Here is a 5,447-nt window from a genome sequence, read left to right on the forward strand (position 1 = left end):
TACTGTTTAATGGTGGAACTCTCCCAAAAAGGCAACTTCTGTTCTTAAAGACTCAAGGTAATCTTTCACTGATATGGGTATTTTGTGTTATTTTCATGTTATGTGGCTTCATGTGACCTGTCGTACTACAGTCGTCATAGCAACACCAGGTCTGTTTACAACACTACTACATTAGTTGGAGCACTTGGAGCTGTTGTGTCTGTGTGCTCCTGGATCTCCTCCCACATGATCTACTGCCACCTCATGATTTACACATTAAGCACTGGCCACAAAGATTTGGAAGTAGGTGGCTTTGAAAAACAGATTCTTTGAGATGCTTTAATGGACAGTTTCACATGGCAGTAAAGTTCATTATGGGAGATTAAAAGAGGAGAAAGATTTTTTTTTTCAGCCTTGAATGATTTGAGGCTTAGATGAGAAAGCTACGCTATTCTAATCAGGTACACATACATTGTAAATTGTGTATGACTGACTACAAGGTCATATAGTTCTGAATAAAAAAGGAATGACTGATTGTACCTAAAAGCAGAAAATCAATATTATCTATAAAAATTACCAAAATATGACCACCACTTAACAGAGTATTTGATTTGACAGCCTCAAAGGGGAAATGCACAGTAGTTTTGGATGCTTTAGTTTTGGATGGCTGCTGGAGTCTGGTTCAAGACTTTCATTTCCTGTAGCTGTCCCATCACACTGTTATACTCTTCCTGCCGCACGGCGTCTGAGAGAGACGATGGATCAATCTCCAGGAACGCATAGGCATCCTTGGACTGTATTTTGAATATTTTAGCAGCTTTAACACAGGAACCACCAAAATTTGACCAAATCTGTAAAAGAGATACAAAACCATTTGGACAACTGTTCTGACTTACATAATGAACAATAGATTCCACATTATTCTTATCAGGCATTACTCTAATGTTCAGTGTTTTTGAATTTTAAAAAAATGTCATTGTATATTGTAATTTGACTTTACTGTAACTGTTTCAAATATCAGTTACCTCTGAAGCCTTTTGGATTGAATTCACAAATTCTTCTTTAAGTTCAGGTTCATCAACAAGATCTTCGTTAATAAACGTGTTTTTCTGCATGACACCCAACATACTGTGCACCTTTTCCCAGAAGTTTTTCATCTGAATCAGAATGTTCTGGAATTTAGTCAGATATCGCTGGACCTCGTTCAGGTGGACAGGGCTGGGTATAGAGCCTGGTACACACAAACAGAAACAGACTGCTTATTTAAACCAAGAATGAGTACAGGACAGCAAAATTGTGCAGTGTTTTGCTATGGAAGTGTTTTCAGAGCTCTGTGTCCTTTTGTATTCTTAAAATAGATTCTTTACAGTCTCATTTACTAATGTACATGTGTGGAGATGAACTGGTCCAGTAACACTACACACAGAACCCATGAGCTTATTCAAAAAACTGTTAACAGACACACAAGCATACATAACCAAAAACAGTCATCCAGCAGACATCACCAATCATCACTCACCATTGTCGATTTTTACTTTGGCCAGTTTCATCTGTAAGTCAATCTGTTGGACCTCAATGCTCCACCGTTGGTTCATCAGAGCCGTCTTTTGAGAGGTGAGCTGATTCAGCTGGTTTTCAAGAGCTTTCGTTTTTGCAGCAGCAGCGGGGGATGTTGCGGCATGGTAAATGGACTAGACGATTGGCCTAATGAACGGCACAATCGCAGCGAAGATTCCGAGGCCTGAGCTTTTGCTTGTCACATCCCTTACATAACTCTCAAGTTCCAGGTTTTTGGCATCTATCTTCGTTTTGGTTTCTTCAAGCTCGTTCCTAACTCTGGCAAGCTTTTCTTCAAGGGTCTTTATAGCTCCCTCCATTTCCTGAACTTCCTTGGAAAGCTTCTCAGACTTGGCCTCAGTGTTTGCCTTTTCATTGATGATGTCACTGGTAGTTGTGGCCACGTGTTTGTTGTGTTTAACATAGCTAAATATAAAAAATGTGAAAATAGTCAACATTCATTTACTTTGTGTGTCTGTAGGTTGAGAAGATTCCAGCAATTTGTTATCAGTCTATGTCACTGTGTCATTAAAGCTGCACTAGGTAACATTTGTTTGTTAAAATTGAAAGAATTCACATTACTAAGCCAAGAGGAAAAACCTTCTGCTAAAATATAGTGTCTTTCTGCGAGTCACACTATAAAGCATGAAATATTCATTGAGATTCAAAACTGTTGGATCAGATTTGGCAAGAGTTTTCTGAACTACATCAGATGTCTTTATGGATTAACGAATCACATGCACAGGATCAAAAACAAGGTCCAGCTCGATTGGCTGTTTCCCTGAGTAATGTTACAGGGGGCGTGGCTCACAGTTCTGATATACCTGTGCATGTGTACAGTGCTGAAAGTCAGTGAATTGAAGGATAGAGATACTGCCTCATATGGAGACATCAGAACGGCAACCCCAGTCATCCTCTGCAGCATTACCCGCATGTGACTCCTACACATTGTGTTGACTTTTCAGGGGTGGCAACAGCCTGCAGGGGTTCAGGAATGTTTGTTTATTTTTGATTGCTGTACAGGTACATTATGTTGGTGGTTTGCTAGCTAGCAAGCAAACAAGCAATTTGTTATTGATTTGGAATTTAATGTTATCTTGTGTATTGTACAAGGTAAATGTTAAGCTGTTTTATCTATGTAGCCAATGTTAGCTGGCAAATTCGCTAATATTATGATATAATCACTTTGCTGAGAGTGTCTTTTTTGTTTCAGAGTTTGTCCTCTCATGTCTGAACAAGGAAAGCCTTTAATCTCTCAGATTATTTCCAGTGCTACCGTCTCCCTCCTTTCATGTATGCAACTATAGCTTTAAATTAAACTTGGCTAACATTATGCCTGTGCTACCAGGCTGTAGCCTATCTGTTGGATGATTAGAAGAGTAAGTTAGATAATGCACTTACATCCTGAGAGAGCATTCCAGAGAGATCTGATCAAATTCTCTGTGAAAACTCCTTCAACATGAATGCACTCGCAATCATCAGATAAATTCACTTGGGGAAATGGAAGGCAGCACAACCCACTTTACAATATGTTCATGATTCATGCGGTTGCATACTTCCACCAGAGTGGTCGCCAATTCTAAAAATCTACATAGTGCAGCTTTAAAGTACAACATATGAATCTTCACATCAGCACAGGCGTCACAGACACCAGAATAAAACTGAAATTGAAGAACTCTAAAAGCTAATAATTATTTAACTTTCAAACTATTAATCTGACATGCATTTCTCTACTAACAGAACAGCACTGCTTCACACCATTTCTATACATCATGGTGATCTAGGCTGCAAAAAATACATGTTGTTACCTTTGCACCATCTTGTCCACATCTGCAATAAGTTCACCAATCCAGGTTCTTGCTTTTTCCAGGTACTTTACCGCCAGTGTTGGTTTGTTTTTTTCAATAGCTTGTATCAGCATTGGAAACAGTGATGAAACCAGGCTATGACTGGTGCCCATACACTGTGGTGGAAGGAATAACATAAGATATGCAGAATGTAATTTAGCATTTACCTCCCACCTTATATGACCTTTGCTGCTGCTGTTCCTCCATGTGATGGACATATTGGCTACAATCCAGTTACTGAGCTCATTAAGGATTCAGAGACATTTATGGTGATGTGATTACAAACATCTCGCCTCCTGCCTTTCAAATTGGTTCTGTGGTACTTGAGCAGGTCTGATTACAGGTCTGTACTCTGACACTGTGTGACCTTGTAGCTGTAGTACTTTTAACTCTTTGTCTAGATTGATCATATAAGAATAAGTACACAGCAGATCACATCAATCTCCAATTATTAATCTCCATCAATAATCAGCCCAAGAGGAAGGAGTTTATAGAGTTTTGACCAAGGCAGTGGGTCTGTCTCATCTTACCCAACTCTTTCTCCTGATATGTAAAAGCAGATTTCCAGCTAACAGAGAACATGCTCTGATTACATGCTCTTCAAATATAGAAACAGATGCTATTATGTTACAAAACCTCTAGTACTGAACATCTGTCAAAATTGTGATCTTCATTTACTTTGTTTTTCTTCCATTGATAACACTTTTAAAATAAACTGTTTGTCAGTTTAAGGATTTGGATTTTAATCTGGAATTACATTTTTTTTCCCAAATGAGAAGGCCATAATTTTACTTAATGTGTCATTATGCCAATCAGAAAGTCCTTTTGAAATGATCAAATTTGTTCTATGGAACAAAAGAGATTGTACAAATAAATCATTTTGTATTTTTAATATATGGTTTCTCATTTTATATATTTAGTTAATCAGCTATTTAAATCTACTGGATATTTCATTACATTTTTCTTTAGTGTTTTAGAGGACACTGATTCAGTACCTGGACAGGTTGATTCCAAAGATCTGACTGAATTTTGTTATCCCGAAAATGTAGCGTTCTACTAATAAGAATGTTTCAGTTGGTTATATTTCTCTTATAAGTCTAATGTTAATTATGGTGGCATGTAGTTTTGAATATCGCTTTATATTAATTTGCAAAATAATTTATCAACACATTTTCTAGAAAACTTTAAACTATCAGTTTGATATTTTTTTTTTGCTATGTCTGATATTTTAAGGTGAAGTGTTGCTGTAAATTCACTAGAATATCCAATCTGTCATTATACCTTTGGATTCCAGTGTTTTACACAATACGGTCATTGATTGTTATTAATTCATTATAAATTATTTTCTTCCTGACAGACAGAAACGACCAGAGATCTCACCCTACACTGACACCATACCTTCAGCAGAAGAGCTTCAGAGGATCCAAAGAGAAGTTGGGTTTCCCCAGCACGCTTCCTAAGGAGCCTCTCCAAGTTTGGAAACTTAGCCAGACACAGGCAGGAGATGTGGTACAGCAGGGATATCTGCTTAGAAGCTGGGAGAAGCTCCTCTGTGAATCCTGGACTCCATATGGAGTTGGTTGGCACAAGTAGTGCCAAGTAGTAGAATGAGCAACCTCTCACCTGCATCTAGATTGTATCAAGTTCACTGGAAAGACATGTTGTTTCATCAGAGGTGTGCTTTTCTTCCCCAGAAGAGAAATGCATACATCCCTGCTATTCACAGTTAACCTGCCACCTGGACATTAAGGTTAACTAGGCCTATAAAAGGTAGACTGGACTGACTTCACTGCCCACTATGAATCAAGGAAATATAGTTGCAATGTAGAAATCATAATAGACACATTGATTTTTAAATGAAGAGCAGAATTTATGCACAAAGAGAGCCAATTTAAGACCAAACCAGAGGAATTGTTAAAGAATCCTGAGAAAATGCACAACGTAAACTGTTCTTGTGCTTCAGATGACCTGCTCATGAGAAACCCCTGCATCCGCTCGACAGCCCAACACTAACTGCACAAGCAAAACTGTTCAAAATGGTTTCTTTTAAAAAAGACCTGTGTC

General features: G+C 38.1%; 1 pseudogene; it reads right to left on the reverse strand.

Annotated features, from left to right (window-relative positions):
• Positions 1-1,115: 1,115 nt before the first annotated feature.
• LOC118241845 lies at positions 1,116-5,012 on the reverse strand (annotated as a pseudogene).
• Between the last annotated feature and the right edge of the window lie 435 nt (positions 5,013-5,447).

The sequence above is a fragment of the Electrophorus electricus genome, chromosome 8 (genome assembly GCF_013358815.1).
Source record: "Electrophorus electricus isolate fEleEle1 chromosome 8, fEleEle1.pri, whole genome shotgun sequence".
In the NCBI taxonomy this organism is placed as follows: domain Eukaryota; kingdom Metazoa; phylum Chordata; class Actinopteri; order Gymnotiformes; family Gymnotidae; genus Electrophorus; species Electrophorus electricus.